Below are 16,305 nucleotides of genomic sequence, written 5' to 3' on the forward strand. Positions count from 1 at the left end.
ACAATCTCAATAAAAAATTCAAGTGTTCATTCTATCCCCCTGTTGTTTCATATGTATACACAAAAAGCAAACTGGGATGGTTTAAGTAAGGCATTATTAGTATCCAAAATATTTAATTAACTGATCCAAAAAGGGAAAGACTTGCTAAAGGTCACAGCAAATTCAGTGACACTGGCCACTAATCTATTGAAACTTATAGAGCTAAATCTAAGGCATGTTCCAGAGTTAAGCAGGGAAATAAATCAAGGTTTGCAAATGTCATTTAAGTTTTCACCTGTCCCAAGATTCAAAATTATTGGCTCCACAATGAAAAGCATATGTTGCGCCCCTTGCCTGGGGAATAGTAATGAAGTGAGGCAGACACTCTCCAGTTCTACACTACCATCTCTCCCCTCTTTATTTCCCATCGAGTAAAAATAATTACTGTATACTTGAGGGAGCATTTCTCTCAGTCTGCCGATAACTGCTGCCATGTTGGCTCTTCATGAGCTGCTCTTCTTCCTTGTGGGACTGTGATTTGATTTATGAGAAAATAGCTGGCAAATTGCGATGTCCATCTTGATGGATGACATCATTTGGGCCATTTTGCTGATCATGTATGACTAACTTTTTTTTTTCTAGTGCTGTTGCAATTGATCAAGTGCTGCAGCACAGCTGAGTTAAGGAAAGGAGCAGGACGGGGGGGACCAGGGGAGAGGGGAGGAAAGAGGTGACAATTGCCTGTGCTCTGTAAGAACTGGAATGGCATTCACAGAGCGGAATCCCCTCTTTTTTGGTTGAGCTGTAATCTAATTGAAGAGGAATATAAATTTTATAGACTGAAAATAATGCATTGTATATGCAACAACGGGATTAAATACAAATGCCCCAGCCTACCACATTAAAATTAAAGGAGAAAAAAATACATAGAATAAACCCTGAGTATTGTGTTTTATGCTGGACCCACTATGTCTAATCCCTTTGGCACTTGAGTTATATTACCACTCATTACAGTTCACTGCTACTGTATATTATGTAGGAAGGGAGGTGGGTGTATGTCCTCTAGGTCAGATTCGACATCTACAGGATTACTGTAGATGCCTGCTTCAAATTTAAGGAGATTTTGATCATGATAGGTCCCTGTTTTTTAAGTTGAGATCTCTGCAATCCTGGATCCCTGAAAGATGACCAGAAAACCAAACCTCTTCCCAGCGAGCTGATCAGAGGGCCTTCCCCAGCACCCACAGGTCAGTCAGGAAGGGCTGGCAGCTGTGGTTACCTTAGACAGACCGAGCCAGGCACCCCTGCAGGTTCTCCTGCAGAACCTGCAATGTCCTTTTCAGCTGTGGCTAGATCAGTAGGCTCCTGGCTGCTGCATGGCAGTGCACACTCCAGCTTTTCCACAAAAGGATCTGTGTGGGAAGCAGAAAGAAAAGCTTGCTGCAGTTTTTGGGGAGGTTTGCTTTAATGCATTTGCAGAGGTTCTCAGTGGACTTTGATTAGTTTTTTAGTAATCCCAACCATGTACATATGTGGGAAATCAATCTACATCCTCCAGAGTGGTTTAACCTCCTTCAGTAGCTAAGAGGCTGATATTGATAAGACATGATCAGAGATCTGGAGACATGGCAGCAAGAGCCACTGCAGGATGACAGGAGACAAGTGACATTGTTTGAAAGAAGAAATTTTTTACCATGAAGACAATCAAGCTGTGGGATGTCCCAAGAGATGGAGCTGTCTCCATCCTTGGAAGTTTTGGGAGCACAACTGGATAAAGCCATGATCAACCTTCTCCAACCTCATTGCTGAACATTCTTTGAGTAGAAGCTTGGACTAGAGACATGCTGATGCTGTTTCCAGCCTGAGGTATCCTGTGATCCTGCATGGTGGCTTTACAGAGCAGGGACTTTGGAAGGCACGCTGCATGGACAGGAAAACGGGGAGTCGGGCAGCCAGCCTGCAGCTCTCTTATGCCAATCTCCACCTGATCCAAGACAACTGCTCCTCAGAGATTAATGTGCTGTAGTACCTAGGAGATCTTGGTGGCAAGGTGCCAACACTTCATTTATCCTTGCACGTTTCAGATAATTTCAACCAGCCAAAGGTTTAAGGACATTGAAGGCAGCAGGGATCAAGCCAGAGCTTGGATGGTGCTTCTTGCCCTACCAAGCACCGTGGAGGGCAGCCAGCCTCAGGGAGGATGGAGCCTGCAGAAAGGAGGGATGTACCTGAAGCCAGCTACAATCCTCTAAAATTTCACCAGGCAAAGACTGCTCCTGTATGTATAAAGGGTGCCTGCGGTGCTAATGATTAGGAGAAAAACAATTTTAAAAAATAAAGTATTTGATAGATTTTGAAAGAGCTTCATGTCATGCAAAATTACCTCTCAGACTAATAGATTCATAAGTTGGAATGTATTAGCATTGCCTCTACACAACACATGTGCTTTTAAATCAGTTTATCCAACTGTTGCCTTAGTTTTAAAAGCACTCTCTTGCCTATCCTGAGGCATATTTGTAGATTGGATTTTCCAGTATGGCACCTTCCAGGGGAATTTTTTTTTAATTATGAACAAGCTATGAAAATCTAGGATCCTAGATGTTTTTCTCTTCCAGAGACTGCTCTGGATTTCTGGTTGACTCTAGGGCAATCATTTGCCTGTAGACTTCAATAGACAGTTGATAAAACTGTCTTTGTCATGTCTAGGTGTCCTTCTGAGGATGTACCTATAGAACATATCCATTATTCAATATTTCCAGCAGATTGGGCTTGCCAAAAGGAGCTGGAAAAAAAAATCTGGTTTATAACTGAGAAATAAAAACTATGTTGAGGAGAATTAAAAATTAGCATTTTTCTATGTCTCAGTATTTCTTGTTATCAATATGTCAATAGTGTTTTTTTCCTAAAATCTTTTTTTTTTCTCTTTTGACTAGGTCACCTAATTCTTTTTTTGGACACACTCAGTGGGTTTGGTTCCAGTTGGAGTTTTTTGGAGGGGGAGGAAGGAGTTTGGTTTTTTTTGTGTTTTCTTTTAACCTGGTTTTCATATTTTGCTGCAGGGGGTAATGCATAAAAATTTACAAGGTTGAAGTTTTCTTTACATTTCCTAAATGCATGGATCTGCTTTTCTCATTAGCTAACTGCTGCTCACTGATGAACTCTCTGCACTTTTAATTCATGGTAAAACACATTCTGCACATTTCAATGTTTCACTGTTTTATTGAATGGTCACAGCCTTTTACTAAGGCTGATTTTTATCTGTTGCTGCACTTCTTCAGCCAACTTTATCATGTTGAAATTATAATTTTCAAAGGAATTTCCTTTCTCCCCCTTCTCTCTCCTAGTTGTAATCTAAAGTGCTTAACTTTACTGCTATCTGAATCCTGCCAAAAGCACACTTTTATGGTACCAGTTATCCAGAATGTCCTGTAGAAGTGTGGGACACAGAGAGAACAGAGTGTTTCATATAAACTGCTTTTCCATTAACTATAACAATAATCATCTTGAAATATAGTGTTTCATCTGAAGATATCTCACTGCCTCAGAAAGCCTCCAAGTTGGTAAATTAAATCTGAGTATCTCCTGGCTTGATGGGAATGAGCAGGCTGGCTTAGACTAGTCCTGAGGTCACCCTGACATACTGATGAAAAAATATGGGAGAAGGCTTGGAAAGGATGAACCTTCACTCCCACCATTGCCCCAACATTGAAAAGATTCCAAGAGTTCATTGGCAGATCATGCCAGTCCCGTGGCACTGGCCTTGGACACAGCTTCCAGAGAGAGCCAGTGGCCCAAGCTCTGAAATAATACGTTTCAGAAAAAAAGGACAAAGATCATCATAGTTAATCTGTTACAACTCCATGGGCTCTGGATCTCACTGGGACACCTCAGGCTGCCAGCCTGTGGCTACCAAGGGACCAGGTTGGGGATGGGAAATGCTGCAGCCCTAATGCCACCAGTCTCTCCTGGCTCTGCACCTGTGGAACACTGGGAACTTCTCCATGATTTGTCTAATTGCTGCTGACTGCCCTGCTTTTGCAGCCCAGATAAGGATAAAAATGTTATGTCGGCATGGTGGGACACAGACATCCATCCTGGGGACCGAGGAACACTCCTGACATGAAAAATACATCTTGGAAAACCAAGGCCATGGAGGAAGAACAGACCTTCCTCTGTCCATCCTGTGGGCTACTCCCTCATATCCATCAGCCACCCCAGCGGGTAAGACATGACACCCACATGCTCTGCAGCTTTCTGGCCATGCTGAGTCCCTCCAGAAGTGCCTCCCTGGAACAACCCAATCCAGCTGTCAGGAGCACAGGTCAGTCAGCCTGAACCCAACCCTGAAATTATCTGTCCAACCCCCTCACCCCTTACCCTGTGGGAGACACTGCAAGCAACCCTTCTATCTGCTTATTCCCAAGGGCTGCTTTCTTTCCCAAAGCAGACTATTTGGATTGCAGCCAGACATTTGTCAAGTCCAAGAACAGAGTCTTTGTCCCTGGATGAATTTTAACTTCTGTGGATTTTTCCCCTTTAAACATGGGGTAAGAGCTCTCCATGTAAATATCTCAGGAAAAATTAAAACAAAACAAAACAAAACAAAAACAAAAAACCAAAATAAAAACAAAACAAAAACCAAACTAACAAAAAAGAAAACAAACAAACAAAAACCAACCAACCAACCAAACAAAAACTCAAACAAACAAACAAACAAACCCAACCAAAACCCATACAGGTCAACATTGCCTGCACAGAGAAAAGAATCCCAGCCTACAAGATGTGAAGGACAGCAAGATTTACCAAAACACCTGAGCAACAAGCTTGATTTTCAGAAGTACTCTGCCTCTGGGCACTCCCCATGCAGCCCATTTAGGTTTTTCTTTCATTTGCATCAGCAATATTTGTGTCCAGGTTTCTCATCATTCTTGGAAATGTCTTATTATTTTTTCAAACCTACTGATTGTGCTGGAGAAATTTCCAGGTAACCAGTGCTCTCACAGGCATGCCAAGACTCAATCCTGGGCTCACTCAGGCCATAGCAACACTTTTTCCCTCCTTATAGTCAAGTGTCCTGCTACCCTTTATCTGTATTAGAGCCTGTTACTTGCACCATTAAAATACTTTCTGAGGGCCAGTGGTTTCCAGGAGCACTCAGGACACACAGACATCCATCCTGGTGAGTGAAATATCCTGGTGAGTGAAATCCTGCCCAGTCCTTGGTCTGGGCAGGATTTTGCCTCTGAGGCAGATCCTATCATGCATGTGCCTTTTAGATGCCAATCCAGTCACACCACAATGACATCCTGGCTATCACTTTTCTCCAATAGACACCTAAGCCCTGTACAAATAAAAACATAAGCACAAGCAGAGTGAAAACACCCTCCTGGGACATGCACATGAGGAAGGGCAGGAATCAATAAGGAGAAATAATTTCCATGCCAATACAAGGCCTGGGAAGGAGGGCACCCAGGGATGCTCTGGCTTGCTCATTCCCAGCCCACCCTCCCACCTCTGTGCAGTCTTTGTTCCTCCCAGAGATGGTCTACACTGCTGTCTGATTGCCAGCACAGGGGGTCCCATGATGCAGGAGCCTGCAAGATCACAGTGCTGCTCCTAGGAGGCAGCAGGGATGGTGTCTGATTTTCCACAGAGAAAATTCAAAACACAGGCAGGGGGGGCGGGGATAAAATGACCCCGTGGTTCTCATATTGTAATGGTTATTTATTTTGTTTAGAGAGCACACATCCCAATGCATCTGGTTAAAAAAGAAACTTCCTTAATTATACATAGGGCTTTGACTCCCAAAAGATATGTTATGTAAAAAAAAAAAAAAGAAAAAAGAAACCCAAGAAACAATCTACTGTTTGTTTGGATGCTCGATACATTCAATTGCAAAAGAACTGTTCCTCTCCAAGCCATCATTACCTATGTCTGTGCATTTTTATTTGAGTCTCAGCTTACTGCAGAAGCCTTCTGCTTTGATTCTCAGCCTCTGTACCTTTCTTTCTCAGACTATAGTTTTCAGGGGGGCTGCAGTAGAGAAAATCAAGTGCTACAGAGAAACTGCCTGATTTCCCCAGGAATTTTTATGTGGAATCAATCTATGATTTGGAAGAAAGCAGAATAAATCAAATCAAATAACACTCACACTAAGCATGTTGATGAGGGCATGGATCAAGCAGGACAGACATCCAGTTAGGTAAATGATAGTGTGGAGAGCGCAGCTTTGTTAAAACAACTCAGGATGGCTCCCAGGGGCAGGCCTTGAGTCAGAGTAACCCAGGATTTCCTCTTTGAATAAAGGTACCTCAGTGTAAATGAGAGCAGATCCATGCACTGCAAACCCAGCGTGTTTTCCCCGTTGGTAAGGGAAGTGACAGCAAAAGCAGCGAGGACCCTTCAAGTTTCTCCTGGTTTTGGTGAATTTTTCATTAATGTCAGCGGGGCCCACAGTGGCTGAAGCTGCACTCCCAAGGACACTGCTGGTTGGCATCATTTTGGCAAGAGGCAGCTGCAGCCACTTGTTTCCTCCTAGCCCACAAATGCAATGAGCACCCGAAGCCTTGCAGGGAGGCCCTGCTCCCCTGTGGCAAGACAGCCTCAAACTCTCTGTGAATCCAGCACTGGTGTGGTGGAAAGGCAGAAACAGAGCAGCACATCCCCTTTACTGTGTGGGTGACTGAGCACTGGAACAGATTGCCTGGAGTAGCTCTGGAGTCTCCCTCACTGGAGATATTGGACATCTGGACATAATCCTGTGCCCTGTGCTCCAGGATGACCCTGCTTGAGCAGGATATTGTAAAAGATGACTCCTGTTGTCCCTTCCAACCTGAGCCAGTGACTGGCCAGGAAAACCTGCTGGCAATCAGCACCTTTTTGGGAGGCCAGGCGCAGTCCTGTCTTACAACTTGCTTCCCCAACACAGCCTGAGTGTTTATCACCCATACGACAGCGCCTTACATTTGTCTTCCCACCACAGGATCTGTGCTGCTTTTTAATTTTCAAGCTCTAACTTTTTAGGAATATGGACCATATCATATTTAAAGAAGTGGAGCCACACTTTCAATTTCATTGGCCAATGGCTTTATAAGCCATTAAGATAAATCCTCCTGGTGCAATAGCAAATTCCATTTTTCCTGGCTGCTTTTACAAAATTATCCAGATATATTGCTCCTTCTGAGGTTTTTTTCCCTGCCAGAGATACTTAGAAAATAAAAAGCAAGCCAAACCAACACACCTGAAAAATCTTTGGCAATTGTACTTATCCTTTATTTGTTTCAAAATAAGTTATTTTTGTAGTGTTTGCCTGGTTATTTTATCAAGCAAGTGAAGTCTGTGTTTGAAGAAAAGATGATATTTGCAGGAACAAGGAGTAGTTTCTCATCCCTTAAAATGAAGGGGGAATGAATCAAAATAAAAATGGTTTTGATTATAAAATGAAGGCTTAGGGTGAGCAAGCTGTATGTGGTTTTTGGCAACACTATTTGAGTGAGTAAGAATTGGAGCCAATCCTGCAAGATGAGTAGGTCTGAAGATAATGTAGACTATAAAGAAATATTTCTGTTCCCTGTTTCAAATTCCACATGTTAGTTGACTTATTTGCACCTCTGAACAGCTCTGAATTAACATTCTATCTTAATTGTTTCTGAGCTGTTTTTTTGTGGGTTTATGGGTTAATTTGCAGTGTCAATGTCAGCAGTTCTGGTTTGGAGCATAAAAAGGCATCTAAACAAAGGGATTTTTAGTCTGAAACAGCGTATGCGTTTGGTATGTGTGGAGAAGTAGTGCAACACTGGAAACACAGAGCACAAAATATTACAGGTCACTGTGTGAGGAAAATGCCTCTTTTGACCACTATTTTTAAGTTGTAAAAGTATTTAAAAACCTCAGAGACATGAAAGTATGTTTTATTTGAAAAAGAGGGAATAGGACAGAAAAACACTGTAGTCCAATAGATGGCATAAGTGTAACAATGGAAATTCAGGAAAATAAATTAGAAAAGAATCTTTTGTCTTGTGGATTTACTATTGCCCATAGCTTGTGGTTTCAAAAGTGAAGGGGGAGAGAGAAAGAGGAAGAGAGAGAGAGAAAAAAAAGGCAATTATAATTTTCCACATTTTAAAATGAAAATCCAAGGAAAACTGACTCAAAATTCCAGCTACAAATAACATTTGTCCTTATGAATATTTGGTTGTTACTCATGGATATGTATTAATAAAATGCACTGATTTCAGCCAATGCCCCTAGTCCAATTTAGAAGTGTTTAAAGGTCAGGTCTGGATTCATATTGCAGCAAATGAACCTTATCTCTGCACTGTGCCAAAAAAAAAAAGCCACCTGAGTCTGAGCAATCCTGAACTTTAAGCTGCTTAAAACCTTTAGCCAGGCATGACTCTGGTGAAGTTTAGTCATTTCTAACCTTACACTTTCATCATGTGTAGAGCCTACAGCATTAACCCTTTTGCTTGCTTGATCTTTAAATGGGTGAAGAAAGAAAAATACTCTCGAGTAACTATTCTATGTCTGGAAGAATAGGAGATCATGGACTTGGTCATAGGTCTTGCTGTCTTGTGAATAAAAATAATCTACATTAAACCAAAAAGAAAATTACCCATTAGGATTATGTAAAAAAGCATTACATCTCCGTAAGCATCAAGTTACCAAGATACGTTTTTGCAAAAGAAAAAAGGTCAGTTACAACTATTAAACTTGTATATTGTTTTATACTAAGCCCTTCCAATGGCCTCTCTGAGGGACTGTTTAGTTTGTATTACACTCTAATAAACTCCAGGTGTGGAGGACAAACTGAATAATAAGAACCCGATGGACCAGACTAGTTAAAAATAATGTGGTACATTCCTAGTTCTCTGCATTTAATTTATTGTTAATCATTGTTATTACTTACATTTATTGGGTAGTTTTTCTGGATTTATTAGGCACTACATTTAACGGTGTTATCGCTTGTAACTGACTATCAGTGGAATAGAAAACATATTTTCTTAAAGAGTCTTACCCTAATTAGTAAGTTGTTTCCCTATTGAAATAAAACAGACCCTAGGAGAGTCAAGTTGACTTGCTTTATTTATTTTTTTTTTAAGTCAGAATAAAAGCTAGGAAACCTGTGTTTTCAAGACCACCTGTCAGAGCAGACAAGCAGAAGTATCCACGTACCCTGCACAGATCTCTGATAGCTGTAATACTTGGCTGGGAACTAGCAAGTCAGAAGCTTGAAGGTTTTCAGCTTCATGGCTCAGATATCGATGGACTCTGTTCCTGACCAGTGTGATGTGCAGGGGAGAGCCATTAGAAGATGAACAAAAGGCAGTTTGAGCTGTTTACCCAGCAATGCCGTGCTGTACGGCCAGGGCAGTGGGGCACATGCCAGGGTGGATGATGCTCCAGGGTGGAAGGTGACCCCAGAGGCAGGCAGTGGCAGGGCTCCTGGAGAGCAGTCAGGGCTGGCAGCAGCTGCTTCACTTCTGAAAGCTGCTCATGCCCTGGGCAGCAGAGCCCCTTGCAGGTCACCTCGACAGCCTCAGGGTGGGAGCCAGGCACACCTGCATGGAGATGGAGCCCTGCAGCCTGGCCACCCCTGTGGTTGTGAACCTGCCCCACGCAGACCTCGGGCAGCAGTGCCAGCTGGGTGCCAGCTGCCATCAACACCACCTCATGAAAATAAAGGGGTGAGATCAACACGTGTAGCTCTGTGGTTATCTGCCTGGATGGACAAATCAAAACTGCCCCTTTGGTGGCAAGATCATTATTCAGCACTGATGATAAAAGCAACAACCTCCTTCCAAATGCCCAGGGCTTCTCTTAAGAACAGGGGGTGCAGTCTGAGCTCCCCTCTGCTCTAATCAGGAGGCCACATTCAATTAAGATTCAAGCTGATATTCTTAAGCACCTTCTGTTTGGAGATCTGAAAGGGTCTTTCACACAGCACAGGTCAGTTAGGAAGCTCAGCATAAGAGATACCTTGGCATGGTCTGTGTTGAAGGTAAAGTCCAGAGGAAACTCAGAGCTCCCAAGCTCTGCATTCAGCCACTGTAGCCAGAGGTAAAGGGATTGTTTTTAGTGCTTTACACCACTGTAGGCACCATTACATTTTAGCAGTGCCTCGGGCACTCACCCACACTATGGGTTCTGCTCATAACAGGACGGGGGAGCCTCCTGGTGACAATCATGGCTTTACTTCACATCCATCATGGCCATCCAAAACACCAAAACCCTCAACAACCGGGGTGGGAGTGAGGACAGGAGGTAGGCTGGGTTCCTCTGGCATCCACACAGCTGCTCTTGCAAGCCATGAGCTCAGCTTCAGGTCTCTGGTGACTGTGGTGTCAAAGGTTGAAACCTCCCCAGCGGCTTCTCTTCCTGTGGAACCAAACATAAATCACTGCTGGAGGAAGTGCTGCTTGCAGAGAGAGATGGAGAGGGAGAGAGGGGAAGCAAAAGCCAACAGATGATTTGCTGCTCTGCTCATCCTAAATCCCTGGTATTTAACTCACAGGAAAGCAGCAGGAAATTTTACTAGTTAGAAGGAAAAGGGGATGAACAATAGTAGGTCAGATGAATCCTGATGACAGCTCCTCTATGCTGCCAAAATGGGAAAGTAGGGATCACCAGAGCAGTTCCTCCACTAAAAGCACTTAAGTCACTGCTGCTGGAGACAACAAATCTAAGACAATCCATTCCCAGGTCTACAGGGAGCTGATGGCCCCTTCTAACTTACAGAAGCCAGGACATGTGGTCATAGGTGGAAATGGACTTCTGCTCAGCCCCTTGGCTGTCTGTGCCACAAGCTTTGCAATGCCCCCTTCTACAGTGGGAATGTCTGCTGCCAGCTGGAAACCCCCATGAGCAGCACAAGGCTTGTCTGAGTGCTCCAGCTTTCCATGGCTCAGCAATAGTGTGGGCAGTACTTGCACTCAGGGGATGCAGAAGCCAGGTTAGCCCAGAGTGGCTATTCCCCTTTTTCCCCTACTATTTCCCTTTTCCTCAGCCCCAAGGAACCCCTCCCCACAGTCCTGCTTTTACTCTGATATTGTGGTATTCTGAGTCTCAGCAGTTTCATTTTGTGCTGGCTGCAGGCCTTGGGATTTTTCCCTTCTCTCTGTCTCAAATTTGGTGGTGCATGTTTGCAAAGGTACAAATTGCTCAAAAGATGATTTTAAAGGAGAGCTTTTGTTATTGGCCATTTTACATGTATGAAAATATGTATTGCTTTTTCTACCGCTGATATCTCAGTGCTCCATCTTGCCCCATCATCATCATCACATGTGCTTTCTACAACTCTCCCTGATAATAAATCACCCTAAAAATCCCTCACCAGGAAGACTGTTTTGCATGCTGCTCCTGTTCAAAGCAGACCTCTGATCTGGCATTGTGGAATTTGGTCTGAGATCCATGTACTGGAAATGGGTCCCCAAATGTCCTTTTCAGGCTGTGGGTGCACTTATAGCAGGGAAAAAAGCCAAATAATTGCATCACTTTGCATATGCCAGTAAAATGATATCTCAGGCAGTGAGAGTGCAAGTTAGTTCATAAATAATAATAATGTTTCACACTTGTATAGTTCTGTACCTCCATTAAAACCATCCAGGCAGACTTTGCTCTGAAAAAGCCCTCTCTGCCTCCTTCCTGTTCCTTCCTCATATTTTGAAATATGTTGTTAGTTTGGGGCAAATTGTCTGTATTTTCATGCCCCAAAAAAGCATCAGGTCTTTCTAACCCCCCTCAGAGAGGGGTTGGATGCACTGGGAGGGTGATAAGGAAGCAATGGGACATCAGCTGTGGTGGAACCCAGAATCTCCTCTCAAGTCAGGGTGACCGGGGAGGAGTCACAAAAATGCATTTTCCTGTAGAACAGGAGCTGCTCAGAGGCAGGGAATGGGGAAAGTTGGATTCCTTCTTGTGGACTTCCAGCCCTGAGGAAGAGCTACGCCAGCAGAAGGGACCTCAAAGGAGGGGAGCCTCTCGGGTGTTGTCCCCAGTTGGGAAGTAAGAGGGGCACACACATGGAGATGTGCTTTATTCAGCAGTGGGGCAGGAATCAGTGGTGTTACTGAGGGTTGTCTTCCCATCATTTGGTGTGAAAATTACTCCCAGATGTTGGAGGGTAACCTCCTAAATATACCAAAATGCACTCTCCCAAAACAGAAGAAGAAAACAAAATAAATGGGATTCCAACCAGTCAGCAAGCCATCTTCTGCCTCTCCAGTGGTCTGCAAAATTGGCCTTTTAAAAATCCTAATGGGACCTCCCGAGCTGAGTACCTGAAGAGGGAGGAACAGAAGAAATCCTAACTTTCCTTCTTATTCACTCTCAAATAGGAAGACAGACATGAGAATTCAGCCTAGTGTGAATAAACTTATTCATTCCTGATATTTCCCATCATCTACAAAAGCAGTTTCTCTTGCTGGTTGTTGTTTTGTATATTTTTCCGAACAATGCCCTTTAGCAACAAGACCTCCCTTTTTTTTAATGCATTTCCAGAGGGATTTGAGTCCAGATCACACACACACAAGGCAAGTTTCCAGCATTCTTATTCCTCCACTGGAAGAAATAACCAGAGACAGCATCTCTGTACCATTTCCCAAACGGTTCTGTTCTTCTGACTTCAGTGACAGCAGTGCACTGTTTCTAATCCATTACAGGAATTTATCACAGTACGTGTCAATTTGTTTCTCTTCTTGCCTCTTCTCACTTTAAAATGACATCAGGAAAGAAACTTTACGGCAGGGCTGCTTCAATCCAAGTTTTAGCGACAGAGCACTTAACTGGATCCTAACTGTGCGCATTAAGTTTTAAGGGCATATACTAAACAGATCAGGTTTTACTGTAGTCTAGAATTTCCTTTGTTTCCTTTTTGGTGGTGATCTGTGTTACAGTTTGAAATACTCGCAAAAAAGCATCTGGGTTTCCTTCTTTTTCTTTTTCTTTTTCTTTTTCTTTTTCTTTTTCTTTTTCTTTTTCTTTTTCTTTTTCTTTTTCTTTTTCTTTTTCTTTTTCTTTTTCTTTTTCTTTTTCTTTCTCTTTTTCCTTCTCTTTCTCTTTTTCTTTCTCTTTTTCTTTTTTCTGCTTTCTCTTTTTCTCTTTTATTTTTTTTAAGCAGCTTGTCCTAAATAGATGCTTTAGAGCACTATAATAGGGAGCACCCATGCTGTAACACAATAGGATGATCCCATTTGGCAATGGTCCTAATCTGACACAGAGGAGAGACAAATCTATTACTGAAGAAATCTAACATGCATACCTGTATGCTTTTTGGATCAAATCCTTCTCTGACAAGTTACTACCTTCTTTACGTGATGCAGTAAGGATTAAAAAGAAAAAAAAATTCTGTTCTGAGTATATTTTTTCTGCCTGAATAGCCAGTAGTTAAAATCACATTAATGAAAGAAAACACTGGGGAAAACTGCATCATTTCAAGATTCTGAAGGGCCCAATCCTACATCACTTATTTTTATGACTCATTGTGTGAACCGAAGCTGAAAGGATAAATCAAATGTGTGAAGATTAGTGTATGAGTAAAGAGTTCAGGATCAGGACCCTAACTCTCGGCCTCATAAATTTCCTACTAGAGATGATTCAATGTTATTCATTCAGCTTTTAAAGAGGGAGTTGGGAGGCAGTTGTGTCCTTTTTCTTTTTAATTAGATTTCATTTATTTAGATTGGTATGGAGATGGTCAACCACAATAGGGGACCAAAAGCAGAGAGCAGGACAATTCCTAGAAGCCTGTAACAATCAGCATGGGATCATGTTAAGTGCTGGGAACTTCATTTCCATGACACGTTGTTTGATTTCCTCTGAGACGAAATAAAAATGGACATGACTGAAGTTTATGAAGGGAGATATCTCAGTTCAAGTGGGAACATTAAGACATCCCCAAACCAACAGTCACAAAGGGCCAAAGAATGAAGGAGAGAAAGAGATTCAGCTTCAAATGCATTCCCCAGAGTAATTATGGGAGAAATGGGGGGTGGGGGGCAGAATTGGGGGTGGCCTTTGAATGGGATGAAAACCATGAGCATTACAAAAAGAAAAGGAGAAAAGGGGGGCTATGGGCAAACAGGACAGAGGAAGAGAGCATGAGTGGCAGATGTCACTGATTTCATTCCATCATCTTAACTTACTGTTTGAAAAAAACTCCTCATGTGTGACCTGAAAAGAGAGAGAAACAAAATGAAAACAGGCATCAACAAAGCACTCGCTGTACGATTTCAAAAAAATGTAAATTAATGACTGGCAGTAAGAATCTCCAAAGGAAACAACATCCCAGTTTAAGCACTGCCATCAACAAAAGCTCAACAGCATATGGTAATGTTAACTTTAATATGAAAAGATAATAACAATCTTTAAAAAGTGACTTGAGAAAAAACCTTGCTAGGTGCTCATCCTTTTCAACTTGCCTAAAAAGAAAATATGTTGGAAGGTTTTATGTTTTTCTTTTTTTTCTCCCTCTTTCTTATTTAAATGTAGGTCTATTGATTGAAGTAAGTTCTTTAGAGCAGATTCAAGGTAACATTTCCTCCCCTACCCTTTTTCTAAAAGTGTTGTTGTTGTTGTACAGTTGAAAAATGAACATCCTCTCATGGCCCATCCTGTGCACTTCCAGCTGTTGGCTGCAGCCTTGCTCAGCACCCTTCCCTCCTTCAGAGGACACACGTTAATTATTGCATCTGTGATATGTTAAACACACATGCACATTGCATGCTAAAATATTTTTTGCTCGTGCCATTACTTTGTGGGTTTATGCAAATTTCTGCCTTTCCAGGCACTTCTCCTTTTGTCTTTGAAAATCTCTCCTCTGTCCTATGCTGTAATCAAACAGAAGGAAATTACTTTATTCAGGTCACCTTATGAAGGCCTGAGAATGCTGTTTACCCACATGAAAGATGTAACTTCAGTTTGGACTTGTATGAAAATGGGCAATTGATGTCATTATAGTACCCAGAAGCAAATGGAGCCTCACATATCACTTCTGACCCCTGAAGGATATCACTTTCTTAACATGCTTACAATGGGCCAAAGTGACTAATTTTAAAGGTAAATATTTAAACCAAGAACACCTCCATGTAAATGTTCATTACAGTGGCATTTTAACCCATGATCCCACAGTGTGGGCTTGGGGATATTATTTTGCAATAAAGAGGTATTTCATGGTCAATTGGCTTTATCCAAAAATAATAGGAAAAGAAGCTTGCAGGGGGAAAACCAACCTAGTTTGGCACAAAATGCTAGCACTACTGGATGTGAGTAGAGAAGAGTTTAAAGGACTCTTGTGCGCTTAGCTGTGTGCTGAAAGAATCACACACAAACAACAGCCACCACATGAATGCATCCATTATATCCTTTATTGAAGATCACAACAATAGTAGCACTTCATTGAAGAAAAGATGATTCCTCTATTATAGACAGGCCCCTCAGATCGCCTAGCTCAGCGTACAACTGCAAGATGTACAGTTCTCTCTGCATTTTCATGTCATTGCCAAAACACACAAAGTAGATTCTCAAATGCCTGGGGCTAAATTACAGCCCCTACGAACCGCGCTGGAAGTTTGAGAGCCCAGAAAAAGTTCTGAAGGTTTTCTCTCTCTCTCTTCATGAGAGAAGCCAAAGCTCGTGGGTACAGTGTTTGTCATGTGAAACAAGGCTATTTTATATCATTTGGGGTTGTTTTATTAATGGTGCTGAAAAATTGTTCGCTTCGTTTCACTTTTGTCTCCTTTTGAACGTAGCGGGATGAAGGTAGAGTGTTTTTAACACATCCAAGATAAGAAAGAAATAGACCCTTTTGTCTCTAGAGCTGTATGCCATCACTATTAAAAATCTTTCATCTCATCTCAGACAACAAGCAGAGAGCATGACAAAAAATAGAAGAGTCAACAGTAAAAAGTGTGTGGCAGGGGTGTAGGCTGACAGGTAGAGAGAGGCACCTCTTTGCCTTGAGTTTCATCCTGGAAGGGTTGGCCAGGGCAAAATCTGTTCTTCTTGGGCAGTCCTGCTCATGTTTTGCATGGAACAAATGTCAGAAGCCCACAAAAAGGCGAGGAGAGCTGTCCTGCAGGAGGAGGAGGGGATAACTCAGCAGATGGAGGGATCTTGTACTGCCCTGGCATCACCACTGTCCTATAAAACTGGAGCTCCTGGCGCCCAGCAGGATGTTGTCAACAACATCAGGGGTGAAGGAGAACCAAGGAGGGACACTGTGGGCTAGGAGGGACATCAGGGTCCAGGAGGGGAACATCACAGCAGGTGCTGGAGTTGGTGACTGCAAAGGAATGCTCTGGGGCTGCCACAGCCTCAGAACTGCCTGCC

The sequence above is a fragment of the Geospiza fortis genome, unplaced genomic scaffold (assembly GCF_000277835.1).
Source record: "Geospiza fortis unplaced genomic scaffold, GeoFor_1.0 scaffold130, whole genome shotgun sequence".
In the NCBI taxonomy this organism is placed as follows: Eukaryota; Metazoa; Chordata; class Aves; order Passeriformes; family Thraupidae; genus Geospiza; species Geospiza fortis.